The sequence below is a fragment of the Bidens hawaiensis genome, unplaced genomic scaffold, assembly GCF_021521415.1.
Source record: "Bidens hawaiensis isolate Kalapana, Puna unplaced genomic scaffold, B.hawaiensis_p1.1 tig00010467_1, whole genome shotgun sequence".
Lineage (NCBI taxonomy): Eukaryota > Viridiplantae > Streptophyta > Magnoliopsida > Asterales > Asteraceae > Bidens > Bidens hawaiensis.
Genome location: NW_027491799.1, coordinates 88,350 through 108,718, shown reverse-complemented (window position 1 = coordinate 108,718; position 20,369 = coordinate 88,350). Strand labels below are relative to the sequence as shown.

The 20,369-nt window shown below is 37.4% G+C and overlaps 2 pseudogenes across 1 annotated transcript; one reads left to right on the top strand and one right to left on the bottom strand.

Annotated features, from left to right (window-relative positions):
- Positions 1-11,011: 11,011 nt before the first annotated feature.
- LOC143535349 (homeobox-leucine zipper protein ATHB-15-like) lies at positions 11,012-15,916 on the top strand (annotated as a pseudogene). Its single transcript, XR_013135698.1, has 14 exons — positions 11,012-11,237; positions 11,966-12,125; positions 12,199-12,299; positions 12,852-12,942; positions 13,033-13,128; positions 13,214-13,567; positions 13,666-13,740; positions 13,819-13,925; positions 14,047-14,511; positions 14,581-14,661; positions 14,766-14,900; positions 14,972-15,288; positions 15,361-15,466; positions 15,550-15,916. The product of XR_013135698.1 is annotated as a homeobox-leucine zipper protein ATHB-15-like (transcript).
- A 1,144-nt stretch (positions 15,917-17,060) lies between these two features.
- LOC143535321 (gibberellin 20-oxidase-like protein) lies at positions 17,061-19,201 on the bottom strand (annotated as a pseudogene).
- Between the last annotated feature and the right edge of the window lie 1,168 nt (positions 19,202-20,369).

The following is a 20,369-nucleotide window of genomic DNA, read 5'->3' as shown; positions in this document are numbered from 1 at the left end:
AAGTTTAACTTATGATTTTAAAGTTGTTGGGATCGTAGTTAGTTCTAGAGTTAGCTCAAAATGCCTGAATCCTTCAAAAAGTGGCCCAAAGTGCCCCCTGACCTCCAAGCCCAATTAATCTAATAAAATTATTTTTATGAAAACTTAGGCCTAATTATTATTAGGAATAAGTGCCCCCATTCTCATGAAATGTTGATTGTTGAACACCCCATCCATCAAATATCTAGGTTCTAATTTCAAACTTTTGTTTTAATTTTGATTTGTTATCACTTGGTGAGAAAATAAAGAAACGAAGATAACAATGATACTAACGAAACTGTATAGTTGGAGCAACATGAATTACGAATGTAACCAATGCATTTTCGGAAGAGATCAATGACTCAAGAGACTCATGATTAATCAAAGACGATAAAATCAAACCAAAGGTTCTAAGAACAAAGTTCTTTTTCAGTAAACTTAATCAAAACATGTAGAAATTAGAATACCATACAACGTAATCAAATGGCTAACCAAAAGTCCTGCATTATCTCATAAGTCACATAACGGAATATGCGATGATCACTTATCCAAATCCAATAAATCCTAGCGCATGTGTAATGTATAGCAAAGTATACAATTCTAGTTCAAGTTTTACATCAATGGTAATAATCAAGTAATCGTAATTTAAGTATAAATGTAAATGAAGGACCCAATAAGGTATCTTAAGACTAATGGATCAAAGGTCCAAAGATATGTGTCAAATTTTAGAATCCAAATTCCAAACCATTTCTACAAAGAAAGTGAAAAAAATAAAAATAAAAATAAGACGACACCATACGACTAAGTAATGAATCACAATATAATACGATAAAGATAACATCATACAACTACAAGAGGGTTCAAAAATATATTTGATGCCCGAAGGCCAAAAGGTCTGTTTTATATTATAACCTACCTTAAAACAGTTGACTGGTATGAATATAACATGCTTATACCTTATTTGCAAGTTGTGGAATCATGATAAACGAGTTGAACATGATTAGTTAAATGAATGAACTTATAATGTCTCTTAAGTTTGTGCTTAGGTCTACCAATTTGTGAAACACAAATTTCAATTCTTAGGCATATTTAACGGTGTGAATTAACAAGAAAACATGGTAACGTGCTACACCCAAATAGTAATAAAACATGGAAAAATGGGTTATGAAACTCACATGGTAGGATAAGCGAGTAGAAGATAAAATAAACGCTTAAGCGAGTGAACCAGACGAGCTCGGTTCAACAAGCGATCCTAAAAATATAAAACATTTTTACTTTTTCGGGTGGAGGACGGAGATGGCTTGTATCTTTATCAACCCTTAGCATGGGGAATATTATCTTGGATTCTATTATGTGCCTTTTGTGCTATGACTCAACTGAAACGGTAGATCATCTCTTCACCTCGTGTTTCACTGGTTCAGTTGTTTGGCAAGAAGTTAGCCATTGGTGCAACATGGACCCGATTTTTGCCTTCACGATCAGGGGTATCCTCAAGCTTCACTTGATGGTGCGAAAAGGAGCTAGATCAATTTAAAGAAATCTTTTATGATATTTTGATTATCACTTGTTGGTGCATTCGGAGGACCTGAAACAAGCTATGTTTTACTAACAAGGATGCTATTCCTAGAAAGATTTTGGATGAAATCAAGTCTCTTGGTTATCTTTGGTTCAATAATAGGTTTAAAGATAGATCGGTGTCTTGGGATGACCGGTGTAATTTTGCTTTTGTGTAATATGCTATAGTTAGTTTGTTGTTGTCTAGGCCTTCTTTTTGGGGCGTTTGCTTATAAAAGTTAACTTTTGAAAAAAAAAAGTGATTTTACCTTTATTTCATTTCTACACCCACCTACTGTTAATGACTGTAAGAGGAGAACGGGCACTCATGTGTAGCACTCATGTGTAGCACTCATGCGTTGTCCAATTCTGTACTGTCACCTCCTTTCTCCATTAAGTACCCACAAATCAAAAAATCACTGACAACATTTACCCACAAGTACTTTAAAATTGTTTGTTTTTTAGTTTTCCATGTACAATAAATGTAAAAAATGAATCAATGTTATGTGACAAACATTTGTCATGGAATAAAACCATATACTCTACCCATATGAAGTGGTGTGATGTTACCATGTAATTTGGAAGTCATGCAACTTACCAATGATATTGTCCCGTCCTCCCTAAGACGTATAATTATAAACCTAGTCCTTCACAAAATCGCATTTACTTAAAAATCTGCCTAATCTTAAATGCACAATCCACTTTTACTTTAATTCATTCATATATTCTCAACCAACCCAAGCATTTACATACCTTTTTACTGAAGGTTGAATACATAATAAAGTGGAGGTACGCATTGTTTTGTTTTTACTATATAATCAATTAACAGGTGTTGGGTGTTAAAAGACAAATACTAATAGACTGATGATGAATATCTATTTTCACAAATAATATTTGTAGCATAATACATGTAATGCCTTTGTTGGTATAAAGTAAGGATGAGCTCGGTATAGTACCGTACCATTATCGACTGATACCGATCTTGAATTTATCTATACATTAGTACTGGTATCGGTATTCAAAATACTTGGTTTGGTACCTGTACTCTACGCAAAGACTCGATAAATACTAGTACCACCCGATTTTCTTGAAAATTTGGTACCGGTATTGAAATGCTCATTCAGAAAACCGTTCGATACCAAAACCCGAAACTATTTGCTCTATCCCTAGTATAAAGTTAACTAAAAGCTCTAGAAGAGTTGATACAAATTCATACATAAACAAAAAATTTAATGCAGTGACTCTTATACCCTTTTTTAACAAATAAAAGGAAATTATTTATAAATTCATAAATAAAAAATGTAATGTGATGAATTTATAACCCTTTTTAACTCGAACCTGGTTCAATTTTAATAAGCATATGTCAGTATGTCACTGGTGAAGAAGAACACGACCAATATAGAATTCAAATTTAGGTAACATGGGTTGTATATGGGTGACAAGAACATTCACTGTGGTGATCACTTATCACAACCGGTTGTAAGACAAAAAAACATTTTAATTAAAAATTTGTAAATTCTTTTTTGTCCACAACCTGTTGCAACCTAGACTGTTCCAGCAACCTAAGTTTGCAACCAAACTTTTATATATAACTTGGTTTTTTCATAAAAATTACAATTTTTTAACTTTTTTTTAAATGTAAAGACATGGTTTTATTTATAAAAAAAATATTGAACATTGTTATAAATTTTATAAAAAATGAAGCATTTTTTATTTAATAAATATTGGTTTAGATTGAGTTGTGATAGTAAGTAAAATACTGCATTAGGTCGGGTTGTATAGGTGAAAAAAAAATAAATTAGTTTTCTAATAAATGGTTGGGTTTTGTTGAGTTATGAAATTGAATAGCGTAAGCATTTCGGAGTCTTCGGTTGCACAATTTGATTAAATTAAAAAAAATACACCGATTTTAACAAAAAATTAGTGTGATTTTTAAATTTTTATAGAGGTGTGAAATATGAATTGGGAGCAAAGTGATACGACAGTGATCCAACGGCCAAGATAAGGGCAGTCTGGCATGATCACTGATCATGTCCCCACAGTATCCTTGCTTAAAAAGAAAAGCGGCCCCACATTAACATCTATCTTACTGTGTCTGTGGGTCCCACACCATCTTCTCATTTTGCCATTCGTCAACATGTCATGTCTTTGTCACGTCAATGTATGTGAGTATGTTATGCTGGCGCACACTGGGCCCCCCCAGCTTTCATTGTTGTTTTATTATACAACACCTTATCTCACTATTTGCTTAATAGTCTTTTAAGTCCACACTTTTTAACTTCTTCTATCTTTAGTCCTCCGGTTTTTATTCTCTAGTTTTTTTTTTTTACAAATAACTGCATGTCTAATGCTTCATTTTAATTCTTGGCTAGCTCGTTCTAACGAATTGATATAATCTCATGAGTTTATAGAATGGACATGAATAAATAAACATGAGCAATGAAGATTGAGGTAACGGTCTCGAGGCATTGGTAAGCTATTGAAACTAACCAATTGTCTGGATCCAATTCGATTAACGGTTTTGGTTTTGACGGTTTACTAGTACAACATATGGTTTCAAATTTGAAAACGCTTGTGCAAACGAACTGCTTGATGGTTTCAAACTTGGAGACATCTTGTAAATCAAAAAATTTGTTATACACTATATTTATAGAACATTTTTATCATTTAAAATGTTTAATACAATTGATTGATTAGTAATAAATCAATTTAAATCATTAAATCGTTAACCACTAACTGGTAGCCATGCCATATAAGGTGAGGGGTCGGCAACTTGGCGATAATGCGGTAAGGGTGGTGTAAGGAGGAATAACAATACTGCGCTGGGTTGAAGATAAAGCACAAAAGCTTTCAACAGAGTGTTGGACTGTTGGTGCTGGATAGCAGTTGATGTGTGGAATCAATATCGCAAATGCATGTGATATGACACCTTTTCAAATACCGTAGCTAGGCTAAATGTTGTGGTGTAACATTGCTGGCGTTAGCCCAGTTTGACATGGCAGAGAAAAACGATCACACACCACGCCCATGCAACATTATCCGATGTTACAGGGGCTACATTGTGGCGGGCGGTATTGGATTAACTATGGAAAGGATTGATAGGGCGGTGTTATGGTGGGTGGCCAATGTGAAAAGGGTTAACGCCAGCCTTGCAAATCGTCAACAACCGAGCATAGGTTGAACCATTCATATGTAGATATAATAATTTAATAACCAGTATGAAAATACTAACATTCTAATTACATACTGACCTTCATAATGTCCTAATCAATCACTATTACCGTGGTTTACATGTAAAGATCTCTCTACAAACTTCATTAAGAGCAAGCCCAACATCTCTATCTCTATAATTACAATAAAAAAAACACAACGTTTTCTCTTTCGTTTTCAATTAATTAATATTGTTTATACTTTTATCGTTAACTTTTCTCCGTCCTTCACTCACAACCACTTAAAAAAAACATTAAAAAATTACAGATGTTGAATACTGTTTCTCCAAATTGTCTTATCAACAAAAGTGTTTCTATCTCATTCGCTGGTGTTGTTTATTTTTTAAGACAAAAACTGTTTGCAATTTGATTTCATCTGATTTCATGTCTGCAACTGAAAATGTGGTCTGAAGGTCTACAATATGAAAAATATAATAGTGTTTGTTTTATAAACTAGATATCGTCTGCATAAGTTGAAAATTAGTTACGTATTATACATATCACAGTAAATAAAATTATTTAACGTCTGTAGGCTGCTAAAATAATTGGTGGTGGCGTATGAACTGTGAAAGTGGGTGGTGGTGGACGATTGGTGGCAGACGGTTGTGGTAGGCGGTGAACGGTGGGTGGTGGTGATGAACAGTTGAAGTGGGTGGTGGTGGTGATGGAGGTAGTGGTGGTGGGCGGTGATGGTGGACGGTGGTGGTGGCGGACTATGGGTAGTGGCGATGGACGGTGGCGGTGGCTGTAACATCCTAAAATTTATAATGTTGAATAAAGAAAGTTACGTTTAGTGATTTCGCGTTATTAATTATTTAATAGCGAGTAAGGAGCGGATAATGGACTTAGATTAACTGAGATGGGTTAAATGAGAATGGGCCTTAGGTCCATGGGCTTTAAGGGATATAAATATCCCCTAAACCCTAAAACATCACTCATTCCATCTTATTCTCTAACACTCCAAAACACACCCACATCACACACACCGCCGGCGGCCGAGGAGAGGAACGAACAAGATCCGAGAGAGAGTGAGCGATTAGTTGTGATTAAACAAGTTAAACGAGATCCAAACAAGCTCAAAAAGGTATGATTTTTGATCTTTGAAGTTTAAAGATCCAAGCTTTATAGTGTTTATACGACCGAAAACGGTTGGGGAGCGTAGTGGGTGATGGCGAACCATAACAAGGGTGTTAAAATCGCCAAAATGCTTGATAGAAACCAAACAGCGGCTGGACTGGGCAACTTCGCCGCGAACTGGGCAACTTCGCCTTTAAAGCGATAACTTCGCCTTCAAAGCGATAACTTCGCCTGAGGCCAAGTTCGCCTAATTGATAACTTCGCTTACGGCCAAGTTCGCCTAACTGGTAACTTCGCCTGAGGCCAAGTTCGCCTAATTGATAACTTCGCTTACGGCCAAGTTCGCCTAACTGGTAACTTCGCCTGAGGCCAAGTTCGCCTAATTGATAACTTCGCTTACGGCCAAGTTCGCCTAACTGATAACTTCGCCTAAAGCTAAGTTCGCTTAAGGTTTAACTTCGCTTAAAGCTAAGTTCGCCTAAGGTTTAACTTCGCTTAAAGTCAAGTTCGATTAGGAAATAAATTAAAAACCTAATGAAAAATGTGTTAAGACAGTTAATGGAAATAAAATTTTTCCAAGTTGACCTGGCAGCTCGACCCCAGCCAGGGGCTCTGCCCCTTGGACCCTGCTAGAGGCTGCCGCCCCTAGACCCCGCTGCCAGGGGCGCTGCCCCCGGACCCCCGTTCGTTGTGGGTCATATAAAGATAGAAATACAATATGAGTAGTGATAGTTAATTGATACGTATACTTGTTATACAGTCAGCCGTGCACAACTGAAGAAAGGGATTACGATTAACGGTGAACGTAACCGTGTTCAGGTGAGTTTCTAGCTCCATTCCTTGTTATGTTTTCGGGGCTGTGTGTATACTCGATGTGTTGTTAATACATTTATCCTAAGTGATAAGTGTATGCCATATGTGATATATGTGATATGTATGAATGATTGCTTGATGGTACGTGAACGATATTCGGATATTGCACGTACTGTCAGGTTGTAACGCTATGTATAAGGTAAGTATGATATGTATGCTTATGTGTATTAACGTAATAAAGTTAAGAAAAGAAGGAAAAGATGGTTGTATGGTTGTATGGTTACGAAAAGGGAACCGAGATACTCGAGGTATGATGTATGGTTGTATGGTAACGAAGAGGGAATCGAACCCTACGAATATTCGAGAACTAGGGACCAGACCCTTATAATATCTGTGATGTTAGGGACCAGACCCTTATAATATCTGTGATGTTAGGGACCAGACCCTTATAATATCTGTGATGTTAGGGACCAGACCCTTATAATATCTGTGATGTTAGGGACCAGACCCTTATAATATCTGTGAGGTTATAGGGCGAAAGGCTCTTTAAAACGTATGATTATGTATGTAAAGAAAGTACGAAGGTAAGAATGAAAGTATATGCACTTAGGTGTGTACGAAAGAAAGTTAAGAGGTTAAGTATGAAATGTAAGAATGTATTGTATGATTATGTGATTAACTAGAACTCACTCAGCGTAGCTGACTTTTAGTATGCACGCAGGTGAGTAGGATGAGGCAGCTCGCTTGAGGAGACACGTGGCACTGAATAAGAGGCTGGCATCGAAAGACTCAAGACGTTTAAGTTTAATGTTTCGTTTATTTTGAAAGACAAAATGATGTTTTAAGACAAGACGTGTTTTGTTATGAAATGTTTTATGAAAGTTTTTAAATTTCGCGAATGTTTAATTAACTCTGATACTTAGAACTGCGTTTATGAGTAAATCCAACACGAAAGTAGGGTTACCGGTGACGGGGCCTTACAGTGGCTGACGGTGGGTGGTGATGGTGATGGACGGTAGCAGTGGTGGGCGGTGGTGGCAGACTGTGGGTGGTGGTAATGGACGGTGGTGGTGGGCGACGGTGGGTGGTGGTGGTGATGGACGATGGTGGTGGGTGGTGATGGTGGTGGTGCCGGATGGTGGGTGGTGGTAATGGATGACGGTCGGTGGTGGTGGTGATGGACGGTGGTGGCGAGTGGTGGACAGTGACGGTGGGTGGTGGTGGTGGTGGTCGGTGGTGGACGGTGGTGGTGGTGGACAGTGGGTGGTGGTAGCGGACAGTGGTTGTGGCCGACGATGGGTGGTGGTGGTGATGGACGGTGGTGGTGGCGGTGTTGGACATTGGGTGTTGATAGGATGTAAAGAAGTGTGAAGAAGCTGAACAATAACTTATTTTTTAAGACCATAAAAGCATTTTTCATATTTCTTTTTTCTAAAAAAACAAACAGTCTTCAGAAGCTTATGTTTGAGCGCCCGCAGATGTAAGCCACTTGCAGATATTTTAAGTAAAAACAAACAGAACCTTACGACTACTCTATATAATTTAAAGAACCCGCTCACAATAATATGCAGTACATGTTGGGAATGCTCAAACTTGTGTTGTTTAAAATAAAAAAAAAATTGCACACTCTAAAATCATATTGATTCTATGGTTTATTGGTAAAAACAATAGTCCATATAAATAAGATGAAAAATAACATCTAAATATGTTATCGTAAAAGCAAGTGACTTTTTGTTAAAGGTCTTGGAGTTAAAGTAAAAAGGAAAATTGTAAAGGAGTGAAAGTGAAAATTTATGAAACCAAAGAACAAAAAACAGTAAAAGAAAGTGTATGAAAAGGAAAGCTTTTTGAAAAGAATAAAAATAAAAAAGAAAAGGCAAAATCGAGGCGCATGCAAAGCCGTCATCATGGTGTCCTCTTTAAACCCTCTTTTTATTATCTATTTACCTTTATGCCATCCCACAGACCACTAAATTGGTAGGTTTCAATGTTTCATGATATTTTGATTTAACCAGGTTGTTTTATTTATATTTTAAACTTTAAGGTGCTGTTTGTTTTTGCAGACATAAACTGTCTGCAAGCTGATTTCATCTGTTTTCATGTCTGCAACTGAAGATGTGGTCTGAAGATCTGCAAGCTGAAAATATAAGACTGTTTGTTTTTATAAGCTGATACTGTCTGCATAACTGTCAAACTTATCTCACAAGATAGAAGTCATTTATTCAAGTTACATCTAGTTTTTAGTCTTTGCTTGCCATGCCGATTTGGTTTTGGTGGGTGGTGGAAGGTGGTGGTGGTGGATGGTGGTAGTGGCGGCGGACGGTGGGTAGTGGCAGTGGATGGTGGTGGTGGACAATGGGTGGTGGTGATGGATGGTTTTGGTTGGTGGTGGACGGTGGTGGTGATGGATGGTGGTGGTGGTGGGTGATGGATGGTGGTGGTGGCGGTGATGGATGGTGGTGGTGGTGATGGATGGTGGTGGTGGTGATGGATGTTGGTGGTGATGGATGGTGGGTGGTGGACGGTGGTGGTGATGGATGGTGGGTGGTGGACGGTGGTGGTGGCGGTGATGGATGGTGGTGGTGGTGGCGGTGATGGATGGTGGTGGTGGTGGGTGATGGATGGTGGTGGTGGCGGTGATGGATGGTGGTGGTGGTGGTGGACGGTGGTGGTGATGGATGGTGGGTGGTGGACGGTGGTGGTGGCGGTGGATGGTGGTGGACGGTGGCGGCGGGGTACGGGGGTGGTGGTGGCGGCGTACGGTGGGTGGTGGTGTTGGCGGACGGTGGTAGGAGCAGTGGATGAGAGGGTGGCTGCAAAGGGAGAAGAGTAGGGTTTTTTTGTGAAGATGTTTTAAGCAAGATTTCCTTGCTTTTCTTTTAAGATGAAAGAAGATAACTTCAGATCTGTTTTAAGAAAAAAAACAAACAGTCTTCAAGGGTAATGTCTGCGCGCCTGCAGACATTAGCTCCCTTGAAGATGTTTGAAGAAAAAACAAACACCCCCTAAAGGTACCTTCTTCTTCTTCTTTTTAAATTTTTTAAGATGATAATACATGCTGAAAAAGTTAATAATACTAAAATACATGACTATTTCAATTAATGCATAAAGCTTGTAAAACATATATATATAAATTTTTGATTTTGTTTTGGAACGACTAACTAAGTATTAGATTGTAAATAAAAACGTAAAAGATTTTGCGACACAATCCTACCACCCTTGTCCATTGGTTCAACCGATCTAATCACTAATCGATTATTTCTAATGGAAACAGCTGAAACTGACGAAACCGTATAAGTTACCTAACCGCTTTCTAGCATGACATGCTCGATGATGGGTCCAACTAGATCATAAGGACATTGACATCAATCTACAACAATTGAAATATTACCATTTCCTGTATTTAGTTTTTATGATGGTGGGTCAAATTATTAACTTAGTTGCATCATTTTTTTTATAATGTTTCTATCGTATTTTTAACAATGATAAAGCCTGCCACTATAAAGTGAAGCACATTTATAGAGAAGCAACGAGGAGATAACTTATTGAGAGAAATGATGAACAAATTAAGAAGAAACAATGACGATAACGGATAAGGAGCGGCGTTTGACACGCAAAAAAAAAAATTAAATGCAAAAGAATAACTTTTTTTTAACAGCAAACTTCTTTAACACAAACCAAGCACCCCACTAGCAAGAAACTAGCAAGAGCCGGCAACAAAACAACACAAAAACAACATAACTAGAATTACATAGCTAGCCTCCTTCATCTAGTCCAATCTAAATCCAAGTTTCTAGCCCTATTTTTAATCCACAAGAAACTTAAAACTTTAATGTCGTCCAACATTCACTGGAATGTTAGAGAAAATATTTATTCCAAACTCTCCAAATACACCAATATGCCTGCAAAAGAATAACTCATCTTAGTAATCATTTAAATGCAAAAAAGATATTAATTAAAATAGTTAAAATGAGATAATAAAATAAAAATTTAAAGCAATTTTGTAAAGGGGTAAAACCGTAATTTCACAAAGATTCAAATATATTCCTAGATATACAAATAAATAGCAAGGAACAAGCTAGCCAAAAGCAAACCAACAAACAGCATATCAGGCAACAAACACCCACCACCCAACAACTCTCCACATATCAATCACCAGGCAAAGATCTCTCTTGCTTTATCATCATCATTAATATTATTAAGACACCCTTTTACTTATACTCCTTCACAGAAGAACCATAAACATGTTCCAGAGACTAGGCACAATCAAATCCCACCAACATTGATTCAATATACACCCACACCCAACGTTGCAAGCATTCGACGTGTTCACATATTATTAATATATATTATGATGGCAATGACCTGCAAGGATGGTAAAGGTGGGAATATAATGGATAACGGCAAGTATGTTCGGTACACACCTGAGCAGGTTGAAGCTTTAGAGAGGTTGTATCATGACTGTCCCAAACCCACTTCGCTTCGACGTCAACAGCTCGTTCGTGAGTGTCCGATTTTGTCGAATATCGAACCCAAACAGATCAAAGTTTGGTTCCAGAATAGAAGGTTGGTTACTGTAAAAAGTAAATGATGGTGTAAATGTGACTGTAAAAGGTTGATAATTGTAGTTAGTATTGGTGTAAACGAGCAGAGCCCAGGCTTGACTCTCTTTCTAAAGCTCGAGTTTCGTGTTTTTCGAGCTCTATTTTAAACCTCGTCCTTGGCTTGTGGGTTGTCTTTAAAACTCGTGCTCAGCTTGTTATTATTGTGTATTAATAAAATTTTTATATACTTATGTTTGTTTTTATATTTAATTTTTAATTATAAATTTGTTTATAACCTAGTTTATATTATTTAGTTATTTTTTTATCATTTATCATAATTTTTTATTTAATAATGATTATCAAATAAATGCACACTAAATAAAAATATAATAAATAATAGGATGGTTATAGGATCATAAGCGCGTGCTCGAGTTGGATAAGTGAAGCTTGGCTCGTTTATTAAGGGGGGGGGGTTCGGCTCGTTTATAACTTAATAACTCATTGAAAAGAAATAAGGGTTTTGGGATTGTTTTTGGTGTGAGAGAAAAAAGTTAATAAGTTATTGAAAAATTATAAATTAACTTGTGGAAAAGTTGTAAGGTGGTAGAATAAGGAATCTCAAACACTCCCCTTATTTTTAGGCTCGAGCTCGTTTAAGCTCGGCTTGATTCTAGCTTTTCTGCTAGTCAATCCCAAGTAAACCTCCATTGTGGTAATATAGCTTAATTTTTGTTTGATCTTGGTTTGCAGATGCAGAGAGAAACAGAGGAATGAAGCTTCACGTCTTCAATCAGTGAACCGGAAGCTGACTGCTATGAACAAGTTGTTAATGGAGGAAAACGATCGGTTGCAGAAGCAAGTGTCTCAGCTTGTCTATGAAAACGGGTGTTTTCGTCAGCATACGCAAAATGTGAGACATTTTATTTAATGTGATCTTCTTTTGTGTATAGAAATTGAAGTTTCTAAGGTTTTTTGTATTGCAGACGACGGTTGCGAGTAAGGATACTAGTTGTGACTCCGTGGTGACTAGCGGTCACCGGCAGTTAACCCCCCAGCATCCTCCACGGGATGCTAGTCCTGCTGGGTCAGTTGGTTTTCTAATACATTTTTAAAAGTATTATTGTTGTGATTTAGAAAGTATTTTGTTTAATCTGTGTATGTGCATATCAGATACCTACACATATAGCAATTTAGGGAGCGTTCACGGTTTGGACGGTCTTCACGGTTTTGGAAAAATATAAAGCCGAACCAGCCAGTTTTCACGGTTTAACATTTTGGTTTTGCGGTTTTTGAAAATATTTTTTAATAAAGGCATAGATTGATTGATTCATATTAAATTTTTAAAAATGATAAGGTTTGTTCATGAATATGATACCTAAACATAACTTAATGTTTTTTATGACAAAAAAAAAATCAATAATAAATGTAAACGGTTCGCGTTACACTCCCGGTTTCAAGTTTCAAACTGTTAAACCGTGAACCGAAGTGTGTGTATTTCAAACCAGCCAAAATTCTTCTATTCGGCCGGTTTCAGGGGTTTATGAACGCCACTGTATAGCATACGTATTGCAAGTGAGGGATTTGTAAATATATTAATTTTTGGCTAAGCCTCTAATTTTTTTGTTTTTATTTTCAGACTTTTGTCCATAGCAGAAGAAACTTTAACAGAGTTTCTTTCGAAGGCAACTGGAACCGCTGTCGAGTGGGTCCAGATGCCTGGAATGAAGGTACCCAATTTACCATCACACTCATTTATCTACATTTAGAGATTAATAGGATTGGTAATTAATATGCAAATATTTCTTTTCTTATTGCAGCCTGGTCCGGATTCCATTGGAATCGTTGTTATTTCTCATGGTTGCACTGGCGTGGCGGCACGAGCCTGCGGCTTGGTCAGTCTCGAGCCTACAAGGGTAAGTAAATTCCATATTTCAAACAAAGTTTTAGTTTTCGAATCCACTTAAAGCCAACTTAAATCTATTCAAATTCAAATTTCAGGTCTCTGAGATCCTCAAGGATCGCCCCTCATGGTTTCGTGACTGTCGAGTCGTTGATATCCTCGATGTTCTGTCCACTGCCAATGGTGGAACCATTGAACTTTTATACATGCAGCTTTACGCCCCTACAACTCTGGCTACGGCTCGTGACTTCTGGTTGTTGCGCTATACTTCCGTTACGGAAGATGGCAGTTTAGTGGTCTGTGAAAGGTCACTAACTAATATCCAGAATGGTCCAAGCATACCATCGGTGCCAAATTTTGTGCGGGCTGTAATGCTGCCTAGTGGCTACCTTATCAGACCTTGTGAAGGTGGCGGGTCGATAATACACATTGTGGATCATATGAATCTAGAGGTAAAGATTACGACACTATATTGCTATTGCTATTGCTATTGCTATATACTTGTATATATGATGATTTGGAAATTTGATTATTGTGTATTACTAAATAGGCGTGGAATGTGCCCGAAGTTTTGCGTCCGTTGTATGAATCACCAACCATTCTAGCTCAAAAAACAACTATGATGGTAATACCTTTAATCCTTTTTTTTTTCAAATGTATGTAACCGGTTTTGGGATTTTAAGATTTGATAATTATTGGACAGGCGTTACGCCAGCTGAGGCAAATCGCTTTCGAGGTTTCTCAGCCAAGTACACCTAACTCGGGAAGAAGGCCCGCAGCTTTAAGAGCACTTAGCCAGAGGTTAAGCAGGTAGCTAATCACACCTTTTGTATCGGTTTTTAGCTATGATTATTTTATCTTGTATTTATGTTATCCATTTGACCCGGTAGAGATAAAACATATCCTGAATTGACTCTTTTGTTCTTGTTAGGGGATTTAACGAGGCTGTAAACGGGTTTACTGACGAGGGATGGTCATTAGTGGGTAATGATGTAACGGATGACATTACAATTCTTGTAAACTCTTCAGCCGAAAAGCTAGTGGGATTAAATCCTTCCTTCTCAAACGGATACCCGTCTGTTAACACCGCTGTCTTATGTGCAAAAGCCTCTATGCTTTTACAGTTCAGCCACTAACCACCGATGTTTATGTGGATCATGAATTTAAATTATATTCATTTAATTATGTCCTTAATGTTTTGTGTATTTTCTAGAACGTCCCTCCAGCCCTCTTGCTTCGGTTTTTGAGGGAGCACCGTTCGGAATGGGCAGACAACAATGTTGATGCTTACTCGGCTGCAGCGATCAAACTTGGTCCTTGTAGCTTGCCAGGTGCTCAAGCTGGTAATTATGGTCAAGTTATTCTTCCTCTCGCTCAAACAATCGAGCATGAAGAGGTAATTAATCACTTCTAGTTTACTTGCTTTACTAATTTTTAAAAATATTAACATCTTTGTGGTATATAGCTTTTGGAGGTGATCAAGCTGGAAGGTGTCGGGCTTTGTCCCGAAGATGCACTAATGGGTCGAGGCATGTTTTTACTACAAGTAAGTGTTGTTCAACGGTTCTCTTTTATTGTTCTATTTTAACATATAAATTCATAATTTTCTGACATTTTTATTATCTGATTGCATTTATGTAAATATAATAGCTATGCAGTGGAATGGATGAAAAGGCAGTCGGTATGTGTTCGGAACTTATATTTGCTCCAATCGATGCTTCGTTTTCTGACGAGACACCACTTTTGGCTTCCGGTTTCCGCATCATTCCCCTTGATTCTTGCAAGGTGAGCACTTACATTATATACCTTAAATTGTGGTCATTTTAGTACCTAACTAGACTGCAATATACAAACAGGGGGATTCGAGCCCGAACCGAACACTTGATCTTGCTTCTGCACTTGAAATCAAGGGGTCTGGGAATAAGTTATCTGGTGAGCGAGATGTCGGTATTGGCAGTGCAAGATCTGTGATGACAATTGCTTTTGAGTTTGCATTTGAGAGCCATATGCAAGAAAGTGTAGCTGCTATGGCCCGCCAATACGTACGCAGCATAATATCATCGGTTCAGAGGGTCGCTTCTGCATTATCGCCGTCTCCAAACCGAGGTGTTCAGGCACCATTGGGTGCTCCCGAAGCACATACTTTAGCCCGTTGGATTTCCAATAGTTACAGGTAAGGAATGTCAACTGGTCGTGTCAGGTTCGGTTGTTCTGTCTGACTTAAATACCCCGGCTTATGAAACAGGTGCTACTCGGGTATGGAACTATTTAAAGACGTGGGTGGAGGGAGTGACTCGATTCTTAAATCTATGTGGCACCACTCGGATGCAATCGTGTGCTGCTCAATGAAGGTTAGTCATTATTGAAATATGCGCTCGTGGGTTATGTGGTTTTGGTTATGTTATTGACTACTAAACGCTACGGTTTGATGCAGGCGATGCCGGTCTTTACATTTGCAAATCAAGCTGGTCTTGATATGCTTGAAACCACACTATTGGGACTACAAGATATCAGTTTGGAGAAAATACTTGATGAAAATGGGAAAAAAGATTTGTGCTCAGAGTTCCCGCAGATAATGCAACAGGGTTTCGGGTGTCTTCAGGGGGGTATATGCGTGTCAAGTATGGGAAAACCGGTATCTTATGAGCGAGTCGTGGCCTGGAAAGTGGTGAATGAAGAGGATCAGGCATATTGCATCTGCTTTATGTTTATCAACTGGTCGCTTGTTTGAGTCTTGACCGGGTCGCTAGATGATGGTAGTTGTAGTTGTTTTGATGTTTGTTTTGTTGGGTAGTAAAAGGATGGTTCGCTGTTCGGATCTTGTCTTTGAATGCTTGTTTAATGTAGGTTGTGTCAAGTGTCTTGCTCTAGGTTAAAACAAGCCTGGTTTTAGACTCGAGCTTTTAATCTAACTAGTCATGATTCAAATGTCTGCCTATGAACTATTTATGTTAATTTAAAAGTTTAATTTTTTTTTTAAATATAAGCGGTAACTAACTTGGTCTTGAACAATAAGTTATTACAATTGCTAGGAACTTTTTATCAACACCAAAACGGTTAGATTATCCACATTAGTTAGGGCTAATAGCACCTAACTGTACATTCGTCGAGTTAGCCATTACATAAGATTTCCGTTGATTTTACAAAAACGCTCATTTTCTCTCCATTCATATAAATATTTTAACAAACCCTTACATTTCAATGTAATCACAACTTTATAAGGTTCAAAGTAGTTAGTATTGTACCATTATTCCTTAATTCATGTACATATAAACATGAATAAGATTAAATTGTCATGTTTTGTGATAATAGAAAGAGTAAAGTGTGGTTTTTTCCTGCTGGTTTGCCCAAATATACGGTTTTAGTACAATAGTTTTAAATTTGCGATTTTTGTACATATGGTTTCATTTCACTTGCAATTAAACCCGAATTCACTAATCATGTTAAGTCTGGTTGTTAAACCCATCAACATGCCCTTCACGTGAGGGGCAATTTTGTTTTTCTCCCCAAATAAACCAGTCTTAATTCGCAAGCCCCCTCACGTGAGGGGCTGGGGTGTATTTTGGGAAAAAAAGACAAAACTGCCCCTCACGTGAAGGACAAATTGATGGTTTTAACAGACAGACCTAACGGGTTTAGTGAATTTGGGTTTATTGCAAATGAAATGAAACCACGGGGATGAAAATCGCAAATTAGAAACTATTGAACTAAGACCGTATATTTGGACAAACCACAGGGACGAAAACCGCAGTTCACTCTAATAGTAATATTAAAATCTCAAACTTTACAAATACAAAATATATGTATAATCCAAATTAGAGATATTAAAATCTCAAACTTTACAAATACAAAATATATGTATAATCCAAATTTTCGCAATCGAATTCAACAAAATAATTAGGAATTTTACAATGAAATAAACACTCTTAAGAAGATTCAAATAACTTAATTACAATAAATCTTACAAAATAGAGCCAAAATGAGAAGAAACAAAACTTGGTGACCTATTGAAATAGTTTTCTCCTTCATTGGTGGAGTATTGTACATAAAAGCCATTGAAACACAATCACCACCTTTAAACATTAACCTTCCCATTACATGCTTATACTTCCCCTCACTCCATCTTTGCAACTGATCACCAATAGTGATCACTAGCGCGCCTCTCTCGGGACAATATGACACCCAGCCTTTCTTTGTATACAAACGAAACTCGGATCCATTGCATACGTGAACACATAGCGTGTGAGAATGCTCGGATCCTCTAATCAGCATTCGGATCATGTCGTACCTTAAGGAATTCGTGTGGTTATTTTCGTTTGTGGTTGTTTTTGAATCTGGATTTTGGTGGTAGAAGTAGCAAACTGATCCGGCATTTTGTTTCGTGATTGATTTATCGTCGAGGAATGTTGATATTTCTGGAGTATTGTTGAGCATAAGCTTTATGATCATTCCGCATATCTTCTTAATTTTGGAAGTCAGGATCTCCAGGCTTTGGCTGTAAGTTTTATTTGTGCAAATGATTAATGTCTAGATTCATGTTTGTATTGGATATTCATGAGATTTTCTTAACGGGATGAATGATTTCAATAAATAACTACATAGCAGACTAGCAGTGTTTACATTAAAACAGAAGACGAACAAACATACTGTGCCACCAGTGCTAGTCCTTTTTCAATGGCAAGACTAAGTCGTTTGAAAATTACCTTCATAATTCTTGGTGTGATAGCGTTACTATTAAATACCCGTTTGACTTGACTAAGTAGCTCCACAATCTCAGCCGCAACAAAATCAAAAGAATTAAATGCAAATTGTATAAACCAAAACTAAGTAGCTCCTGCTGGATATTAGTTTGCAAAATATGAAAACTAGCTTTGTATTCCCATTCATAATGTTTGTAATGCATTATTCAGTTTTCTGTATATCGTAATACAATAATTCCGTTTTTTATCTATACTATATATAATATATAACTCATGGGCAAATTAAGACATCAAATTTTTAAGTAATTTACAACATTTAAAGCATGATGTATACTCAATAAAGAATGTAAAGAATGGAGCATAGGAGCAAAGTTGTCCAATATAAATATGTTATAAAAGGTACAATATTGTCCCTTAAACTTTACTAAATTTTTGTAAATTTAAGAAATAGTTGCAGTTTAACCATATATCCTTTTAAATTTCATTTTTAACCCAACTTCCACCAACGATTTTTAAACGTTCATATTTTTTTCATACGTTTATATTTTATTAAAAAAATTACGCCATAAAAACGATCATTTTATTATTTTTAATTTGAGTATGGCATTGCTATACTTTTTTTATTTAAAAAGAATTACGTGGCGGTGTTTGCGATCCGTTTTTGATCGTTTTTAAACTCAAGCGTGAGCCAAAACTTTAGTAACGGTTTTTTGTCATCGAAAATCAAAACTGAACCGTTGAAAATTGAAACCGAACAATTATCAACGGTCTGTGTTTTATCGCTGCATCTATATTGTAATGCATTATTCAGTTCTTTCTTTATATATTCTGTTTTTTATATATTGTAATGCATTATTCAGTATTGTTAATCCCCTGGAATTTGATATCCGAGGAGGCAAAACGGCCTCCATTTTCGACCTCAGCGCCTCGTCTCTACACCACACGAATTCCTCACCTGAATCCGTCTCTTCGCCATGTAAATCAACAAAACCGTACATCCTATCACCCGATCTATCCAAAACCGCCTTCTTCTCCTGTGCCAGCTCAAACACTCCACCAGCATAATCCAAAACCATTAAACTGATCAGTTATTCCATGATTAACAAGCTCAAAACAACCCGATCGCGCAATCACATTAAACTCTTCAATATCAACCGAGTCCAATAACTTGTAGTCGAGTTTCGGAAGCTTCTCGATTTTCGGCTTTTGCCTTGGAGATACGCGATCAGGTAAGACGAGATCAGGCACACGAAGGGAGTGGCGAAGAAACTCCGTTAGAAACTCGTCGTTAGCGACGGAAGAACGACGGCCGGAGGCTATAGGTGACGGTGGTGGTGCTCGGAACTCGGCTGGATTGTGTTGGAATGATTGAAGCCAATTTGCCATTAGACTAATTAGTAATTGGAAGACTGTTTTACTTTTGATGAGATTGATTAATTAGCAGTAGTTGTTAATATATGTATATATAATTGTTTGAAGGCATTAGTTTTAGTTAAATAATTGTGAGGGCTTTATAACTGTAAAGAGGCTTTAGGATGAAGCAGCAATGATGGCGGTTTGCTTTTCCGGCGATGGTGGTGAATGAGAAAGGTGGTTATTATTGCCGTTGGTGGTGACAGCGTGGATTAAGTTGGGTTACAAGAAGTGGTTTGGGCTTAGATAGTGAGCTTCGCTTAAGTTGGGGGGTTTAAAGGCCCATCTCTTTCAGCCCATTGCCCATTACAAGTTAATCCGAATTCAAATTAAAAATAGCCAATATGATAACTGATAAGTGGTACATGGGAGTAGAGATGCATAAACTAGGTATTTTCCGGAAATGGAACGGTTTCGGGTATCGTCAATAAAATTCAAAACCGGGTCGGGTAGGAACCAATTCCAAGAATAGTCGGGTATTTGACCTGGTTTTGACCGGTTTTCCGGGTTTTTTTCGGGTTTCGGGTAGGGTCGGGTTTGACCGGGTATTTCCGATTCCGGTTCTGAGTACGGCTCCGGAGAGAAATCCTGTACCAGGTAGTACCCGTGGGTTGAGTTCGAAACCGGATATTTTGTGCCCTTCTACATGGGAGCCCAGACCAGCAAAACAAACGTTCAGTATAAGTTTCTTTTTAAAAAGTATTTTACAAAAGTTCAAAGTTTTCTAAGAACAAAGCCAATGTGCTTCATCATGCTACAGGTTGGGCCAGAAGAATTTGGGCTTAGATTTAAGTTGGGTTTAAAAGCCCATTGTTTTCAGCCCATTGCCTATTACAAGTTGTGAGTTGTTCCAGATTACAAATATCCAATATGACAATTGGTAAATGCCTAAATGGACAATCTTGTAAGCTGTTATCAGGGAACTCAGCCCAACCCAAACCAGTACAGTGGTCGGTGTTTTCACAATCGATGATGTTATAATAAAAAGTTTAGAAACATATTTAAAAATTATCATGTAATAAGAACTATTATAAATTGAAAATAGTTGTTATGTAAGCTATATTTAAGATATAAAGAAAGATTGTTTTCTTGAAAGAAAGTGATATAATGAAATTTAAGATATAAAGAGAGATTGTTGTCT